General features: G+C 49.3%; 2 long non-coding RNA genes across 4 annotated transcripts; one reads left to right on the top strand and one right to left on the bottom strand.

Moving 5' to 3' along the window:
* The first annotated feature begins 317 nt into the window (after positions 1-317).
* On the top strand, positions 318-19,543 carry LOC110350859 (uncharacterized). Of its 2 annotated transcripts, none has more exons than XR_015442499.1 (4): positions 318-457; positions 15,237-15,486; positions 17,701-17,987; positions 18,155-19,543. It is a non-coding gene; the product is annotated as an uncharacterized LOC110350859 (long non-coding RNA). The 2 variants fall into 2 exon arrangements; XR_015442498.1 differs by having other exon boundaries at positions 329-457; positions 15,285-15,486.
* LOC110350860 (uncharacterized) lies at positions 457-17,716 on the bottom strand. 2 transcript variants are annotated; one of them, XR_015442500.1, is made up of 3 exons: positions 17,564-17,716; positions 4,858-6,793; positions 457-4,755 (listed from the first exon to the last, which is right to left on the bottom strand). It is a non-coding gene; the product is annotated as an uncharacterized LOC110350860 (long non-coding RNA). The 2 variants fall into 2 exon arrangements; XR_015442501.1 differs by having other exon boundaries at positions 457-5,005; positions 6,373-6,793.
* Positions 19,544-19,582: the final 39 nt, after the last annotated feature.

Raw genomic sequence — 19,582 nt, 5'->3', positions numbered from 1 at the left:
TCCAGTCATTTTACCTGACCTCTTTCTTTACTTTGGGCACAAGACAAGGCCGAGCTCATTCTTTCGTGACAGCCACTCTGCCACCTAAGCAGAACTAACCGTCAAAAGAGCAGGCGAATTGTAATTCTTAAAAAATCCATAAGCCAGCAGTTCCTTTTAACCACAGTGACTTTCCCGGCTGGCTCGTTGTGCTGAGGCAGCGGCGCGGCTGCACAGCAGAGCGAGGCTTGGCCCCGCCTCCCTTGGCAGGAGGGCGCTGTGGCGCGTGCAAGCTCTGCTGTCCTGCCCTTCCTGTGGGACCCAGTATGGCGTTCTAGTGATTGTTAGCATGCGGACTGAATAAACGCTCGGCTTCACTGATGTTCCCAGCCTTACATTTGCTAAACTGTGTCAACCAGATGGCAGCAAGGACATCTGTGGCAGTACAGAAATCAAGAGATGAGAAAAGGAAATAAAGGTGAGATAGTATAAGGTTTTCGTTCAGATCTTATTATAATAAATAATAAGAGGGGTGTAGCTCAGCGGTAGCATGTGCGAGGCCCTAGAAGTACAGACACGTGCGCGCACACACACACTAAGTAAATATAATAAAAAATGACAGAGGCAGGAGCTCAACAACTTGCCAATTTGATAATATAAGCGGCTATGATATATGTAGAGAAATGTGTATAGTGGGCTGGGTGTGATGGCGCACGCCTGTGAGCCCAGCATTCCTGGGCTACATAGTGAGTTCAAGGCCAGCCTGAACTAACAGGAGACCCTGTCTCACCCCCACCAAATATATGTATAGTGGGACTTTATATATATATATATATATACACACACATATATGGGCATGTCTGTGTATATATAATATCCATTGCAGATTTAAAAACATGGTCTTATGTAATGATACATTTTGTGTCCTATTTTATATACATATAAAATATATAAAAGTTTATGCATACACTGTATGTATTGTGTGTATTATGTAATTTGTGTGTGCATGTGTATATAGAATATACAGTATATGGTATAAAATTGTATGCCATATATATTAAATGTGTACTAATTGTATGCCTTACATATATTAAATGTATATATTAAATGCAGTACTTTAAAGGATTTATACCTAAGTTCCTCTTAGAGAATTCTTTGTTTGGAAAAATACCTTGATTTAGCTACTTGTGGGTAAAGTGTGAGATCCTGGGCCCGGGATGGAAGAACACAAGCCGTGGAGCCCTAGGCAGACCGGCCTGGGCCTGGATCTGGGTCTGGGTCTGGGTCTGGGTCTGGGCCGGGGGTGGGGGTGGGGGTGGGGTGCTGCGGAGGTGGAGGTGGGGCAGTCACAGGAGGAGAGGAGAGGGGAGGAGCCAGAGAGAGACCAGACTGTAGAGGCACTGCCTCGGGAAGGTGACTGGGGAGATGAAACAAAAGGCTGAATTCTGTATCTGGGTCGGCCTAGAGCAGACAAACGGAGCAGCAGGGGTGGCACCAAGAGGTGTGGATTCAGCAGGATCAGGACTTTGGAAGGAGCCGTGGACTCGAGTCTGGGAAAGCTCAGGAGTTAACGGAAGTCTGGCGGGCGGGGGTCAGTAGGCCCTTCGAGGAGCTTGGAAAGAGTTCAAACAGGCTTTAACTCCAACTTCCAAAGTCACTGGAGTGTCCCCTCACCCTCTGCCTCCGAGCTCCTCACCAGCAGGCAGGATAAATGATTCCGAGCCCTTACTGCATTCCAAACACTCTGCCCCCTCGCCTGATCTCTGAGAGCCCAGACTTACAGACCAAAGCAAAACCAATAAACAGACACACCCCAGCCTTTTCCGGGCCGTCAGTGATGTGTGTTTCACCAGGAAGACGAGGTCTGGCGCCATGGCTCCAACCCTAGTGCCGAACCTGAGCAGGCAGAGGGCTCCACGCAGGACCCCCAGGTCAAGCTGGTGACCCCCGTCTGCCCTTAGTGATGTGGCCAGGTGAGTGCGAAGTGCTGGGGCCCCGCTATTGAAGTCTTTACCTTTCCCCCGGTGCTACTCAGCGAGTTTTGCACGTCTCTGACATGGCAGCAACACGGGTGGCTGCTGGTCCCATCCCACGCGTCAGGGACTCTGCCAGCGACTTTCTTAGCACCAGCAGAGCAGGATTCCGAGTGAGGAATGACGACGCCCAGGCTGGGCTCGGGTCACTGAACACCACTGTCCTTGGCAAAGCATTTACTGTGAAATGTTTACAGAAGCACTTTTAGGAAGACCTCAGTCTTGACTTCTCGCTTGGCGAACATGTGGGTGAATCAGATAGAGCCCCGGGGTAGAAGCGGAGGTCTGGGCCGAGCTTGAGTGTCCATGCGGGGCGATGTCCTCGGGGTGGGAAGCGACAGGATCCTCGGGGGCGCTGCCCCGGGAGGAGAGCATGGGGCTCTCCAGGCACCTGTGCGCCCAGAGAAGGCTGCTCTACAAGAGCGAGCCTGACCCCTCCCCTCTCTCTGGCTTCCGGAATCCCCATGTGACCTCTCCCTCATGCACACACCCCTGGCTTGAGGCGACACCTTCCACGAGGTTCTCACCAGGGCGAGGCCTATGTGGCACAACCCCCTGAACCTCCAAAGCTGTGAGCAAAAGAAACCTCTTTTCTTCATACATTACCCAGCTTGAGTGTTTTGTAACAGCAAGAGAAATTAGACTGAGATAACCAGGGTTCTTTCCTAACATCCGCTGCCCTCTCTGATGGTGAAGCAGTGGGGATACATGCTCTGGGGTGATGTGATATTCTGTCACCTGGTAGGACGGGGTTGGGATATGCATTTGTCAAAAAGCTTCTAAGGGCCAGGGATTTAGCTCAGTGGCACTGAGCCTGCCTCGAAAATGCAAGGTCCTGAGTTCAATCCCCGGTACCAAAAAAAAGAAAACAATACCCAAAAAGGTTCAGACAGTATACTTGAGATTTGTGCATTTCACTATTTTAAAATTTTACCTCGAAAGCAAAGGAACTATCTCTTGAAGATACAACTACAGATATTAAACTCTAGTTACAATGTGGATGCTAAAGTGTTTGGCTGTGAAATGTTCTGATGTAAAAGAACTTACTTTGAAACACATCCAAAAAGTGAGATGGACAGGTGGGTGGGTGGCTCGCAGGTGGTTAGGAATACCTAGAGGTTCCCCGCGGTCCCCAGTGCTGGATGCCTGAGTGTCCCTCGAGGGATGCCCAAGTTCATGAGCAGGCGCCAGGGAGAAGATGGTACCCATGGCTCCTGCTGAGCTGGCGACTACAGAAAGCCCAGCCACCTCACTGTTTTGAAAAAAAGTATTTTCCCAATCGGGCCAGTTTTATAGTTCTGTGGCTAAAAGTCCTCCTGGAAAATAAAGAAGGTAGCTGGGTAGCACGTCTAGAGAAGTGCCATTCCATCTCTAGGCGCAACGCTCTGCCCTGGGCTGCTGTCGAGAGCTTCCCCTGCACCAACTGCTTCAATACGGCCGTTCCTCCCACCGACCACACTCTGCCCGGGTCTCGCTGGATGCCACACTCTGGTGGTGTTTCAACGACCTTGCTACACATGCTTCTCTCCTGTGCCTACTCTATTTGGGGGGAGGGAGATTGAACTCCGGGTCTTTGCACTGAGCTACAGCCCAGATCTTGTTTTATCTTTTATCTTGACACAGAGTCTCATTAAGTTGCTAAGTTGCCCAGGCAGGCTGGGTTTGAACTTGGGATGTTTCTGTCTCAGCCTCCAGAGTTCTGGGATTAAATCATGGCCACCGCAACCAGCATTCTGTTCCTGTTCTTAAAGGTGGATGGACATTCCTCTCCACTGGGGCCTGGGCCTTCCTTTCTTTTCCTTGTACTTTTCTTCCCCATGTTAGTACCATCTTTAGGAGACCTTGCCCAATGCAATTAGCTCTGGCCTAAACCTTTCTTCTCATGGACACTCCGAAGCTGGCGCCCCTGCCTGAATGTCTCCCAGGCAGGCGCCTGTCTCTGCCCTAATGAGGACAGTCCTGTCCACCACAGGCTGCCCCTCTCCCATCCCCTTGCTTGGTGTTTCCACATGGTCTATGCTGCCCTCCTGTTCTTTACTTGGCAGAGCCGGCGGTTGCCAAATCAACTGCCTTACACTGCTGTGCTTGTGTTAGAGCCACCCTCAGGTAGTGCTGATGCTGTCATCACTGAGGCACCGTGTCATCCCACAGCATCACCAGGAGGCCAAGCACGGCACAGCAACATGCGTAGAGAGGAATCACATTCACACAACTTTTACTGCAGCATATTGTTACAGTTGCTCTATTTTATTATTAGTTATTGCTGCAGACCTCTTACCGTGCCTAATTTAGAAGTTAAACTTTATCATGAGGCATGATAAAATGAATGTTTAAATTAAGAAAAAATAACTATAGTGAAGACATATGGTCATTAATCCTCCTCAAAATATCCCTCTTGCTTCAAACACACTTATCCCATCGTTCTCGGCCCTTTCTGAAGCACTTCTGGAAGTCCTCTTTCGCGAGTGTCTTTAGCTACATCTTCATGGCTGCCTTGATGTCCTGAATCCATTCAAAATGTTTCCTTTTCATGGTCATTTTGACTTTGGGGAAGAGCCGGAAGCCTCAGGGTGCCAGATGTGATGAATAAGATGGTTGAGGACGCACTGAATGTTTTTATGAGCCTGCCTTTCTGCTGGAAGGCCCTCAGCAGCAGCATTTACCGTATTTTTTATTGCACCTAATAAAGATATGAAAGAAGGCTTCCCGAACTGCTGCAGAAAGTGGCATGGAGATGGGATACCTGTGGTTGAAACAAGGGGGAGGATTTTTAGGGGAATTAATGGGAATATGTCTCTCTGTAATAATTTGTAAAAAATTTAAACACCATGTATTTTGATCTCACCTTAGGTATGTATGTTTAGGAAGAAGCATGGTATATATAGGGTTTGGTAAGATCTGTGGTTTCCAGCATCCCCTGGGCACTTTGTAAGCATCCCCTGAAGATGAGCAGGCACTGCTGCTTTTATCCGTTGAGTGAACACACGGCCAAGCTGCGGGAAGATGCGAATCGAAAGGCAACAGACAGTGTCACCAATGAGCGTGGCCTGAGGGAGCAGTGGTAACAAGGCCAGGATTTCATGCCTCACGGGATGCCTCACGGGGCCTTCTGCGTGCCTCTCCCTCCTGCCACGGGGCGGGGGGGGGGGGAGTTGGAGGAGGAGGAGCACAGCGCGCGGCCCACGCTTTCTGGCTTTCTGTGCAGGACCGGAAGGCGTCCTCTTCCTCTGCCAGGGCAGGGCGCATTGCACAACCTCAGGGCCGGTGCTTCTCTGGCTCTAGCCAAGGGGAGGGCCGCCCGCCGGAGACTCCCTCTGCGTCGCCTTGCCCGCCCTCGGGACAGCTCGTCCCAGTGCCCCGGTGCCACTGGGTGCGGGAGAGCGAGCCGCCGGGCTTCTTGGGCTTCTTGGGCTCCAACCCCACAGGCGCCACTAGCATCAAGTCGCTCTGCAGCCCCCGGGGGGCAAAACATTAGATATGCGGACTTCGCTGGTTTTATTTTTTAGCAACTGAAGTCTCAACTACCAGTCATCTCACTAATTGTTTTCAAAAAGGAATAATGAGCAACTTGATAATCTTCCCACCCTAAGAAAGATACTTAATTATTCATAGGAATGTGCTCAAGTGACCTACATCCAGAAATAGCATTTCCAAAATCAGCAACTCGTGTCCAGGGCCAATCCGTGCTGCACTTAACCGCTGTGTGTCCCCAGCCTCCCACTCGCAAGACCTTTCTTTCTTGTGTCGCAATAACACGCGGGTTCTCTCTCACAGTTGTGCACCACTTTATCACAGAAACAGCTATTTCTGTTTGTGAAAGTAATGCGTAGCCACAGAAATTCAGATGAATGACGATATAAGTAGCGCAAGAACATGACTCATAAATATCTTCTTACCTACTCCAAAAAAATACTGCTGCTGGGGTGTGGGTGTAGCTCGCTGGTTGAGCATCCTAGGCTCGATCCCCAGCTCTGAATAAAGCAAAAGTAAAAATAAGGCATCCAAGGAGATATAAATCAGTTTTCTCTTTCTTTTGGTACTGGGGATCGAACTCAGGACCTTGTGCTTTCGAGGCAGGCAGCGGAACCAATGAGCTAAATCCCCACCCCATAAATCAGTTTTAAAAGCAAGCGTTGGCTGTGAGGATTTTAAATTTTTCTCCAACTTAATACGGAGCATTAGCTCTTGTGGGGAAAGTAGCTTGCCCGGGGTGTTTGAGAGCACCATCCTTCCCAGATGAGCGATAACTAAAACATCCGCCAAATATTTCCAGTGGCTTTACAACATCTAGGACAAGAAAGACGTCAGCAATCGTCTTAGCCGGAAGGGGCCCGCGATAGAAGCCTCGTGGCCCGCTTACCTCCTGGATAGATCCAGAGGGCACCGCGGCTTTGACCTTCCCCAGCTCCGCTCAGCTGCACTGCCAGTCAAGGATGTTAGTGATTTTAAAGGCCAGCCTATCCGCGGTAGAAGTAGAGGCCGGGATGCCCCGAGAAGAGGCGGAAGCCTGCCGGGAGCCAGCAGTACACTCTCAGGCCCACTCCTGCGGATTCCTGGCCGGCCAGATGGAGCTGGGCTCGGGGCGGCTCTTCGCGTTCTGCATTGCCACCTGGTGGACGCGGCCCGGCCCTCGGTGCCTGGTTGCAGAGCGGGAGCTCAGCTCACCGGGAGCTGGGGGTGTTAACAGAGCCGCAGACGCTGGCTGACCCCGAGTTTCAGTTTCCTTTGGGCACTGAATGCCTGGTTGAAGGAGAGTCGGAACGTCTTCGTCTTTGATCCACCTGCAGGGAAGATACACAGCATTTTTATAAGCAGCGTCTCCTTTTCAGGCATTTAAAATGCCTCAAGGTGTTAAGAGGTCCACTGAGTAGCCATCAATAATTAATTTTGAAAATTTCTCTTTTTCCCTCTCTTTCCCTCCATCTTCCCTACCCACACTGAAGTCCTCAGCAGGTCTTAAAAACTATTCCTTTCTGTAATTTGAGGCAAAAATGAAAAAAACAGCTCTGGGCCTTGGCTTCAGGGTGCTTTGTTTTAGGAGCGATATCCCAACATCAGTAGCATGGGGTGTAGCCAGTACTACAAGGAAAGAAACCCTTCTTAAAAAATGAAAAGAGCTATTTCACTTTTTTGTTTGTTTGAGATAGGGTCTCACTATGTAGCCCAGGCTGGCCTCACATTCATGGTGATCTTCCTGCCTCAGCCTCCCGAGTGCTGGGATTACAGGCGTGCCCCACCACACCTGGCTTTTTTACATTTTTTTCAGGGACCTCCATTCTGTTTTCCACCACAGGACTGCACTTATATATGATGTCTGAAATAGTCAAACTCATAGAAGCAGAGACAGAACGGCAGCTCCGGAGCTGAATCAAAATGCACGCAGCACATGGAGACCCAGGATGGCCCCAGCCAGCCCTGGCGAGTGGCAGACCAGTTCCCTCAGTGTCGTTGTCCTGTCTCCTCGGTTGTGGTGTCTTGAGAAGGTGTCGTTCTGTTAAAGTTCACAAGTAGAGTTTTCCTTAAATTAAAGTTAAAATTTCATGCCTTACAATACTTTTGAGTTGTGGGGATAATGGGGGGTGGGGAATCAAGAAATGTGGGATGCAGAGGAGCCTTCTCAGTGCCCTCCCATCATGCATTAAGCACCTCACTGCACAGGAGTGGAGCGGGTGTCCCCATGTCTGCTTGAAAGCTGCCTTCTGAGTGGCCAGTGTAACTCTGGGCCCCAGGAATGGTGCATTATTCTGTTTTAAATTAACATTTTCAAACCCCAGAGGTTGGTTATTGCTTCCTAAGCCTCACCATAATGTTACCTACTCAGAAATGGAATCAACTTAGGTGTCCATCAAGTAATGAATGGAGAGAGAGAATGAGGTACACGTGCCTGGTAGAATATGATTCAGACACGAAAAAGAGAAAGTCCTGTTATTTATGATGCATGGATCATTACGTTAAGTGAAATGAGCCAGCCACTGAAAGGTGAGTATCCCATGATGTAAGTCACAGGTGGAATCTAAGGCAGCTGAAGTCCTTGAAGTTGAGAGTCAAAGAAGGGTTACCAGAGGCTGGGGTGTGGAGTGCATGATCAGTGTGCACTAAGTTGCAGTTATTGGTGTTTTTTGTTTTTTGTTTTTTTGGTGCCAGGGATCAAACTTGGGACCTTGGGCTTGCCAGGCAGGCGGCAGCACCACTGAGCTAAATTCCTGCCCTGACTTGCAGTTAAATAAGAGCAAGACATTTTGGGATGCTATTGTGGAGGAAGGAGACTACACAAAAGGATAATGAACTGGACGTTTTTTAAATAACCAGAAGAAAATATATTGACAATTTTCACCGTAAAGAAATGATCGCTGCTTGAGGAGATGACTAACCCTGACTAAATATTACAGTGTTTGGAGCCACCACGTGTTACTGTACGGATCTGCACGATTTTTCACCTTTACCAGTTAAAAATTAAGGAGGAAAAACACTCTTTGTTCATCTACTGGTAATTGCTGTGTCCCTTAATTTGTGCCCCGCCTTAAGAGTCTCAGAGGACAGGGACTCGCGATGAGATGCCAAATGGGGCTGCTGAGCAGGTGGGGAGCTGCGCCTGGGCGGGGAGGGCCGAGAGGCGGGGCTAGAAGAGCCCCGCCCCCGTGGTCTGCGCGTGTCCTCCGGGCGCCGCCCACAGCGTGCGAGTCGGGTTTAGGTGCAGACCGCGGGACGTGTGAAATCTCGTGGTTGCTGCCTATGGAACAGGAGCAGGGCAGGAAGGGCAACTGCCTCTCTGGAAGTGGCCTTCGTGTCCATTCACACATTAATGAGTAAAGAAAGTGTGGTATTTATTTACCATAGAGCACTACTCTGCCATAAAGAAGGACAAATCTGAGTCATTCGCAGGAAAATGGATGCGTCTTGAGAAATGCATCAGATGCACAAGCTTGAATATCACATGGTTTCTCTTATGTGAAAAACCCAAGGCATAAATAAAGAGCTAAATAAAAGGTAGATAATAGGAAATAGGGAGATCTTTCCCAAAAGGGACGAGGACCAAGAGATGCAGGGAGAGGGAAAGGGAAAGGGGAGGAGAGGATGAGAAAAGAATGAAGATGTGCTGTGTGCGTGCATGCCCCAACTCCCCACGAGGAATGCCATCATTACACACTGCACATAGGGGCTAATACAGAGAAAAAGAAAGAAAACTGAGTTGGATGAAAGAAAACCCATGAAATAATGCATTGCACAAGTGGTACTCAACCGTGCTGAAAGCTGTGACTCCAAGGACAGATGGGAGACATGCTCAGTGCCAGCTGAGGGCCTGCAGAGTCGAGGCTAAGGACAGTCCTCCTTCGGGGCAGCGGTGACCGGCAGAGGCCTCTTCAGGGAGCATGAGGAAGACAGCAGCCTGGCCCAGAGGTGACCTTCACAGGGACTGCACAGGCAGGGCCTGGAGCCCCCGGGCCAAGTGCCATTCCTGTTGTGCAAATGAGCGGAGAATCAGAAGTCCCCTTTGCTGGTTCTCCTTGGGGCTGAAGCTTTCAAACAGGAAGGACCAGCTGTTGATGGAGGACCCCACACTGGGCAGCTGTGTTCCCCAAGAGTGACACCTGCCAAGATGGTCACCAGGCCCCAGGGAGAACAGGTCAGGTGTCAACAGCAATGTTGCAGAGGTAGCACACTGGGCCGGCGGAGAGGGGTGGGAAGATGAGCCATAGAACCTTCCAGAAAGGTCAGTGCAGTGGCAGAAAACAGCCCAATTAGCCTGAACCCAGGAGAGGAACCTTGGGGCCAGACAGGGAGGCCCTTCTGCAGGTAGAAAGCCTGAGAGCCAGGCAGGATCCTGCAGGACCTGCTGTCCTCTGGTGTGGAGAGGCCTGATCTCTGGTGTGCCAGATGGTGGGGCCTTCAAGAGGCGTGAAAGCTTTTTTCTCAGAGTGAGTTCTCACCTCACAGGACTGTGATTATAAAGCAAGCCCATCTCCTCCTCTGGTCTCTGGCTCGTGAGCTCTTCTGCATGCTCTGTGTCCCCTTCTTCATGAGCTGAACCTCTGTGTAGCCCTCATTTGGAGCCAAGCACCTGCAGTGTCCTGTGCCCAGACTTCCAGATCCGTGAGCTCAGCAAACCCTTTTTCTTTGAAAAGTATCCATCCTCCAGGGATTTATTATAGCAACATGAAACAGACTAAGAAAATTGCCTTTCCTCAGAGATGAGGACCAAATATTGCTAGCATTCTGCATGTCCATGATTCCTAGTGATTTAAAAGCTGCAGTTTTGCTCAGTGCTTGGTTGATCCTTGTTGGCCTTCGTGACCGGTGTCTCACAGTGGCCGGGTCTTGTCTCCTGGCAGACTATTTAGCTGCAGAGAATTTCCCTGCATGCAACACTCAGGTTGCTGCCTACCTGGCCTAAGTCTTATGTTTGTATCTATCTCATGACGGTGTTGGGAAGTCTGAGTGACAGAACATGTGTAGGATGCCTGGCACCTTGTGAGGACTTAGTAAATATTACTAAGGTGTTAGTTTTGTGGTTTTTTTGGTACCAGGGATTGAACTTGGGACCTTGCACTTGCGAGGCAGGCGGTGGAACCACTGAGCTAAATCCCCGGCCCATAAGGTGTTAGTTTTTGTGGGGAGGAATTTTGCTTTCCATGGACCTGGGGGAAGAGAAAGGTCAGGGCACTCAGGCAGGGGCCGAGGGAGGGGCGGAGGTGGGCCCAGCACCTCCAGCAGAGGGGAGCGCAGCGCCCAGGGCCAGCATCCTGGGATGGGGGCCTGGTGTAGCCCGGGGGTGGGGGGTGGGGGTGGTGCAGAATGCTCCGAGCACAGCAGATGGGTAGCTGGGCTGCGATGCACAGGACCCTGCAGCTCACGAGACAGGGCCTTTAGCACTGGCCAAGTTGAGAGACACAGAGAAGTGGTGGGCGCGTCGCAGTCTGCTTTCCTCCAGGAAGCCCTCGGGAGAAGGCAGAGTGGCGGGAGGCTGTGGTCAGGGCTGCTGCCGGATACGGTTGGAAGCTGGAAGAGTCTGTGTGACTCCAGGGGGTCATCCCAAGCAGCTGGAAGGCTGGCCCTGTCCCCGCGTGGAGGGGCAGCTGCGGGAGAAGCGTGTGAACAAGACCAGGACTGTGTTCTTGGACATACTAAGCTTGAGCTGCTCAGTGAATTGGATTTGTTTTTTTTGTTTGTGTGGACTCCTCATGGCTCCCAGCAGGTTGAGGGTAGGTCGTGTTCCTTTTTCAGTGTTGCAGTCTAAGAGGAACTGAGAACCACGTAACTGAGCATGAGGAACGGAAACAGCGCTTTGAGTGGTTTTGTTGAGACCCAGGGAGGCAGGTTTGTGTGCCACAGCTCATGTCCCTTCTGCCGCCCTGCAGTGTCTTATGCAGCCTTCAACAGCAGCACAAGGCCAGTGGCCCTCAATGTCAGGGGCCGTGGACTTGCGTAGTTCTGCGGAGAAGTTTGGAATTACAAAGGGTAGGGGCCCTGCGGGGAGAGCGCCTGCTCCAGGCCCCGATCTCCCTCAGGCCTTGGCTGAGTGTGCACATTGCGCAGCTGGGCTGTGTCCGGAAGCTCAGCAGCTTCTCCAGCCTCGCAGGTGAGGAAGCAGGTCGGAGTGCGGGAGCCAGGCTTGTTGCTTCTTGCTCACCTGCTGAGCTCTCAGCCCCGGCTTCTGTCCCGTGATGCAGCCCCCCATATGTGCAGGTGTCATCTGGGACCCTACACCCACCTCTGTGTGTGGGGCAGGGAATTCATGCAAACGTGCTGATGCTGCTGTCTGTTATTAGTAATGAAGTCCTTTGTCTCCGACCCAAGAGACTCGTGTCTCCTGCCAGCATCACTGACGCAGTAGCAGCGTAAGCTGGGCAGTTTCCGACTGCACAGTGCTCCTTGGGCCTCAGCTCTCTGAAAATCATCATCACTACCACATTCTGGGGTCAACATCTGGGGTGAAATATGAAGGGATCAGGCCGGATGTTCCAGGTCCAGATGGGAAGAAGTCCTCTTCTCTATGGGGACTTTGCTTCCGGATGAGGTACTTGGTGGAGCAAGAGGAAGGAAAGGATACATGGAGATGCAGGGTTGGACTAATTCCAAAGGCCTGGCTACTCTCTTACTCAACGTGCCATGTCTCTACAATGAGGATGGAGCAGAGGATGTGGACAGGTGGAAAGGGCAGTTTCAGAAAAAAGGTGGCAGAGAATGGCTGCTGAAAGAAAAGCCATTTGCCTTGGAGTGGACAGAGCCAGGCCACAGAAAATGCAGGGTCTCGACTTTGACAAAGAGAATCCATGGGTCATTTACTTCTCCCTGGGCAGGCCACTGGCCGACCCAGTGCTGCTCTGGTACAGTTCACACTCATCCACTGAGCCCCGGCCTCCTCGGGGCTTCAGAGCCCTAGAAGAGCACTGATCGGCTAAGGCAGCTCCAGGAGGGGGCGTCCTTGCCCTAAGCATCAACCTCTTAACCATGCACATTACTAATTCAGTGATGTACTAAGTCCAGGAAGTACCGCAGATCTATTATTTACACTGTGTGCTCGTAATGCTTCTTCCTTTGACTGAAATTCATCCTTTTTGAGTGGGTACTCATGACCCAAAAAGGAGGGGGCCCACAGTGGCGCTTGTCTGGAGCCATCAAGACTGAGCACGCAGGTTAGTCAGGACTGCAGCTATAGCTTCGATTGAGGATCAGTGAAATCTCCTCTCTCCACCTGGGATTTCATCGGTGGTTTATCCAGTCCCCCTTGACATTCTGCAGCCAAGATTTTCTCTCAGAGGGATGATGGAGGGCTGGGAACGGGACTGTGACAAATGAAACATAAATACGCTGATGTTGGCGTAGATAATGTGTGCCATTTTTCTCCCTCTGAAAACACAGAAAATATTTAAATCCTGTATTTCTCTATATTTCTCTGAGCTAGCTTGCCATCCAAATAGGGAAAAGATAGGAAAATGGGAAGATGATGAAATTTGAAGATGCCAGAAACCATTTTGGAAGCTCTGTACTTCTATATACATGTGCTACTTTGATCTTACAGAATGTGTTGATTGAATAAAAAAAAATCCTTCCCTCCTCCATACAAAGTAGTCAGCCTCATCTTAATATGTAAATTTTCTTATTACTCCTTTTACTGGCTGTTCCAACTGGTCCTATAAAAGGGCTAGCTTGATATCTCACAGTGAACTCAACCTCCCTGTCTTCCAAGTTAGATTCTAATTATTTCCATCCTCCTTTGCTTCCATGTCATACAATAAGAAATTCATTAATTGCAAACAGTCTCCGAATCAAGGTTCCTGCACCAGGGTTGGGGAATTGATGGAAGTTTCCACATCATTTAAAAAATGAGGAGCACTAATACAAATGCTTATTGTTTCTACAGCAGAGATTTTGTGGGTAATCACTATCTCCCTGAATCCAAAGACAGCGAGATAATTATATTCTTCTCTGGGGAATGGGCTGTTGGTTCTCTTGCTGAGAAGTGCATTTGGGGTGGAAAGGAAAGAAGTACTGCTTCCTCGGGGGATGGACGCATGTGCACTGCAGTGGTTCTGTTTTCTCAGGCTCTGACTCTTGTGGGTTCAGACTGTCCCCAGGTTCTGGTCCAGGTAACCAACAGCCTGTTTTTCAAAGCACCTGTAGGAGGGCTCCGCTCTTGGACACAGGGTCTTCCAACACCAGCTCTGCTCTGCTGCTGAGCTCTCAATGTGCTAAGGCTGAATCGAGACGCGTGGTAAATGCACAATGTGGCTGTGCCTCCAGCCGTGCCAGTCACCCACAGCCAGCTGCTGCCTGGAACGCTCCTGTCTGTGCCGTGTGCTCTTCCAGGGTGGCCAGTCTCCACCCAGGACGGGAACCACCCCTTTGTCCCGAGGATCCACACCGCACCTGCCACCTTCCTGTCTGTCCCTTGGCAGCTGTCCCTGCTCCCAACCAAGGTGGCACCGCAGTCTTTGTTAAGTGGCCCTTAGGTGGTGGTGGCTCCATGCTGCCTCTCAGTGCCTTTGTCCTTCGCCCCACCTCGTCCCACCCTGTTGGTTTGAGTCGTCACAAGAGGTACAAGGGTGACAGGAGCATCTCCCAAGGAGGCCCGCGTTGAGTTGATGTGGGGACTCTGCCACAGCTACAAGTGAACAGGAACCCTAAGTGACAATCAGTGACCCACACGACAGACCTCTCAAGGACTTCCGCATTTTAACCAGTGTCCTGTGACCTGCCCAGCTCCTCTATTCATCCATGCACTGATGAACATCACAGAAGCACTAGCGTGGCCCAGGCCCTTCACTTCACCAAGCACTGGGCATCCAAAAGCCAGTCAACTCTCTTTTCTAAGCAATGGAAACCAGGACCCATTCATAGGTGGGTCATAACCAACTTGTATTTTCACTAAAATGAGAGAATAAAAATATTAGAATGTAATTTAAATAAACAAGAAGTAGAAGGGTGAATACAATACAGTGAGTTATTGGGAGGGCAAAAAGAGATCACATTTGTATACTTACATAGTATAGCATTATAATTGTGGTTAATATCTGACTGTACCCAATTAATAAATTAAACTTTATCATAGGTATATATGTATTGGAAAAAGCACAGCACACACACACACACACACACACACAGTTTGATACTACTGGGGTTTCAACCACAGTGTGGGTCTTAGAATGTACCCTCTACAGACAAGGGGGGGCTCCTGTAAACTTTGAATTTTGAAGACTTAGTATGAGAAAATCATCTCCTTAATTTTTACATCAATTACATGTATTGAATACACAGTATTAGGTTAAGTAAAATGCATTATTAAAAACAAACTTTGCCTATTTCTTTTTACTTTTAACATGAGGTTATTAGAAAATTTTAAATGAACTGTATTTCCATTGGAAAGCACTTTGCTAGGAATTTAGAACACCAGAACAATCTCGTGTCGGGGGAAGATAGCAGTAGGGAAAACAGAAGTGTGTTGTCTCTTCGTCCTCCTCTCAATCTTGAGGCATTCAGGGACAGGAGAAAGATGTCCTATATCTTAGGACTGTGAGGCTAGCAAAGTCTTTATCAATGACTGAGTCCGATGGTCTCTCAAACCCTGGAAATACAGCGGTGCCTCAGTTCACGAACTTGATTCCTTCCACGATTCTGGTTGCAAACTGAATTGGATGAGAACCAAATCAAATTCAGTCATTAGGTTCAATGGTGACCCTATGGGGAAATTTGATGCGATTCTCATCCAGTTTGGTTTGCGACCAGAATCGTGGAGAGAACTGATTTCATGAACCAACGTGCCACTACCCATAGATGTGGAAGAGGTGTTGGAGCCCCATCCAGAGGAGCTTTGTGAGAGCCGCCAGCACCCGACTGGGGAGGCCAGGAAGCCACGGCCGGCACTCAGAGCGAGGGAGCTCAGGCCCAGCTCAGCAAGGAGGCTCGACTAGAAGCCAGGCCCTTACCCAGGCCACTCCGTGGGACCCTCTGGAAGTGTTTCTCATAACAAGAAGAGGTAAACTCTACTCTTTAATCTCTGAAGCACACCACAGTTTATGTAGAAAACTCAAAGTTCAGTTCACTTCCTTTTGCTCAATTGTTATGGCACTTCCATATTTCCCCCTTTATTTTAAACATCCCTAAGAATCTCCTTTGAATTTTATATCCTTGTTAAGATATACTTCTTGCCACCTTGTGAATCTTTTTTTTTTGGTACCAGGGATCGAACTCAGGACCTTGTGCTTGCGAGGCAGGTGGTGGAACCACTGAGCTAAATCCCCAGCCCCCTTGTGAATCTTTTTGAAAATTTATTTTAATTTAATTTAACTTTTTTGAGACAAGGTCTCACTATGTAGTTCAGACTGGCCTTGAACTCAAGGCAATCTTCCTGCCTCAGCCACCTGAGTACTGGGATTACTGGTGTGCACCACCACATCCAGCTGTGAGCCTTTTATAAAAAGCTTTTTTTTTTTTTTTTGTACCGGGGATCGAACTCGGGTCCTTGCGCTTGCGCAGCAGGCGGCAAAACCACTGAGCTAAATCCCTAGCCCAAAAAGCTTATTTTGATACCTCTCTGGATCCAAACATGATTCGAGGGCCTTATATTTATTTTCCAGATTCTTCTCCTTTTTCAAATTAATACCTCTGTCCCTCCCTCCCTCTCTCCATTAAACCCAGGGCCTTTCACATGCTAGGCAAATGTTCTACCATTGAGCCACCTCCCTGATTCTTTATTTTTCATTTTGAGACAGGGTTTCACTACGCTGCCCAAGCTGCCCCTGACCTTGCCAGCCAAGGCTTCCCAGCAGCCAGGATTACAGGCGTGTGCCACCACACCTGGCTTGACATTTCCTTTTTAAGAATATACCCCCTACTTATCCAAGTCTTTTTTCCAGCATTGCTGTTAGTAAAACGTGTCATGTAGCCACAGCGTCTTATGTCCATGGCCTCCCTACAGTTAACTCAGCTAACTGGAGGCCATCCCCAAATAGTGCATCCTGGTGACCTTCTTCTGAGTTTCCTTCTACAGCAGCACCATGTTTAACACCGCGAATGTTCTGGAATACTCTGAGATTCCAGGCCCAGACTTCCTGAAGGGTTGTGTCTTCGCTCTGCTTTTCCTCATGCTTGGTGCAGAGGAAAACTCGTGTGGATATTGGCCGCTTCAGTCAAGGGGACGCCTGGGTCTAAGAGGGCCTAGCCTTCCTGTTCAGTTCATGGTCCTTGGGGTAATTGGGAAATTGGCTTTAATGAGTAAACTCAAAGCCTTTCCATGTCTCCTCTATCTACGTCTACTCTGAATGCTTTAGGATCATGAAACATAAATATTAGAACTGTCAGTGATCTTTAAGATAACATACAACCCACTGGCACATTCCTGCCCTGTCGAAGCTTGGGAGAAAAATGAGACTTCAGATCCTTTGTGATTAGTTTTTAGAGGAAAGACTTTGTGAGGAAAGAGTCTAAAGAATTGACTCATGCCAGGTAAGTCAGTGTTTCTGTGCACTTGATGACTAAGAACCTCTTCTCACTGTGCAGCATAATGATTTAAAGTTGTTATATTGTGTAACCCTAAGATGGCAGCACCCTCTTCCTGTTTCCTGTCTTAGGACAGAATAGAAAGGTCATCTTGTTCTTGCTACATTTTTCCTTTCCTTACCACACACAAAAACAGCGGGTGAAGGGTCACGTAAGCAAATAAGTAAAATATACTCAGAGCCTCTTTGGTACAACACTAATAATTTGATAGACACACGTACGGCAAAAGGCTATGAGCTGCTTTCTGTTCTTGGGTTATTTTCTGACCCTGGCTGGTTTTGCTTCTGTTTCTGAATATTCAAAACAGTGACAGCAAAGACCTCCACAGCATTTTCCAGATGATGGAGAACATGTCGGTTTCCCCGGAGGCCAAAAGAATATTGCACAAATAGAAAATTCAGCAATCATCATAGTCTATTTCTTGGTCATTACATTTCCCCAAATCATTACCCCATTCACGCTTGGCTTTTTGGAGACATCTACACAAAATTTTCCTCCAAATTCTAGTTCTTTTTTCCCCCCTCTTACAATTTTCTTTAAATTAGTCTACTTACCGGTTGCAGCATAGGTTTAGTTGCTAGACTGTTAATTCTGGACTAATGTCCTGTTAGTCAGTCTATGTAACCATTACTGAACTCCTTCAAAAATCGTGATTTTAATTCATCCTCTCCCGGGGGTTATTTGAAATCAGGTGGCTGTGCAGGAAGGAAACTCGGAGACTCTGTGTGACCTGTTGTCTGCCGTCATTAGACCGGTCTGAGCTTGTATCCAGACTCCGTGAGGCCCTGGGATCCCAGCCAGGTGCTCAGCTCTGGGCGAGTTTCATCCTCATGAATAATGGGGATAAAATACCCAATTTTAGGCTCGCTGTGGAAGAAATTGAGAGGCTCCCTGTACTATTCCCAGTCAACCTGAGCCTCTTGTTTCCTGAGAAGACAAACACGACATCCACCATTATCGCTGCTGGGCCAGAAGAAGGTAAATCATAGGACGGTGCTTCTACAAATGTTCTTTCTGTTCTTTAGGGATAGCTGTTTAATTGCTTTACATGTTCCCTACGGGCTACTGTTTAAATCATTCATTCACGCAATGTATACAGTAGTAATTAATTCAGGGAGCATCGGCGTTTTTCTGTTTCTTTACAGGGATTAATGAACTCCAGTCCTCACAGAAGCCCCACGGAAAGAGGCCGTCACCCCCACTCTACCCTGGGGAACAGGGGTCACAAAACTGCTAAGGAGCCAGTCAGAGCTGGTAACGGGATGGAGAGCCCAGGACTCAAACCAGTCACAGGTCCTGTGCTGTTCCTCGGTCATCTTCCTGATAGAAAAGAGGAAAGTGCCTCCGAAGGGAGCCCCACCGTGCAGAGTATGAGGGAGTGGGATAAGGATTAAAAGAAGACAGCACCATAGAGCAAGATGAGAGAGGTTTCCAAAGGCTGCGTCTAGGACGAGCCAGGGGACCTTGATAGCTGAGACGTTAACTCTGCAGAGAGAGGGAGAGAAGATGAACCAGAGGACGCCTAGAACCGGTGAGCACCACGCAGGGTCCTTCAGAGACGGCGGAGTCCCGTGCTGAGAGCTCCCTCCAAGGCTGGGATAGCTTGGGCACTTCTCTTTGCTCACGGAGAAATCCCAAAGGCATTTGGTTTTCTTTGAGGCCTCTACTCCCCATTTCTTGGTGGCCATTATTAGTTCAATCAAAAGGTGGCAGCCTTCGGGGCGAATGAGCCCCCTCTTCTGAGCCAGGGAGCCCGCTTCGAAGGTGTAGCAGGCTCCGGTTTCAAGTCCCTGATCAGGGCCAGCTGTAGCCGACCCACCCCGTCGACTCGTTGGGGACCTAGACCTGCTACTTCCTTCTCCCTGACCTGGGGGTGAATGAGGAGGATGAATGGCAAACAGACACAGAGTCAGTTTAATTTTCAGGCAGCCAGAGGAGGCCCTAGTGTCTGACTCATCTTGCCTCTATTTACCCGAATGGGTGCAAGCAATCAGAGAAACACAGGATCCACCTGCTTTCCGGGATTCATTACTACAAACTCTGGTAAACAACTTAACCTCCGGCGTCCTAACTTTTCCCTGGATCCCGCACTATGCGGTCACCCCTGAGAGCAGCCTTCCTCCTTTGTGCTCACAGAGGGGCCAGCTAGGCCTCAGTTCTCCTCTGCTCTCTGGCACTCAGGTGCAAGAGGGTAACCTTGCTTCTATCCCAAAGCCAAGCCTGAGCCACCATGGGTGGAGGCAGGAGACATCCAAGGTCACATAGATGTAAAGCTTGACTTGGGGCCCAGCTGCTGTGGCCAGAGGCTGTCCTTCCACCAATGATGTCGCTAACCTGAGGAGCTGGAGCCAGCAGCGCTTGATGCCCTGCCATCCCGCTACTGCCAGCAACAGGACTCTGCTCCTCTGACCTTTGGCCCAGGCGCCTCCCGTTGCATCTCCTCCCAACACTTCCCATGGTGCCCGCTGGAGTCCCCTGTCCACTGTCGAATCCCCAACCTGTTCTTTGACTTTTGACATTAAAACAAAAGAAAGAGATGGAAAGAAATGTCAGCAATTTTCTGTTTCCCCTGT

The sequence above is a fragment of the Heterocephalus glaber genome, unplaced genomic scaffold (assembly GCF_053883595.1).
Source record: "Heterocephalus glaber isolate CG9 unplaced genomic scaffold, H.glaber_assembly_v1.0 deba00000331, whole genome shotgun sequence".
Taxonomy (NCBI): Eukaryota; Metazoa; Chordata; class Mammalia; order Rodentia; family Bathyergidae; genus Heterocephalus; species Heterocephalus glaber.
Note: the sequence above shows the minus strand (reverse complement) of the source record. Positions and strands in the feature narration are given on the sequence as shown.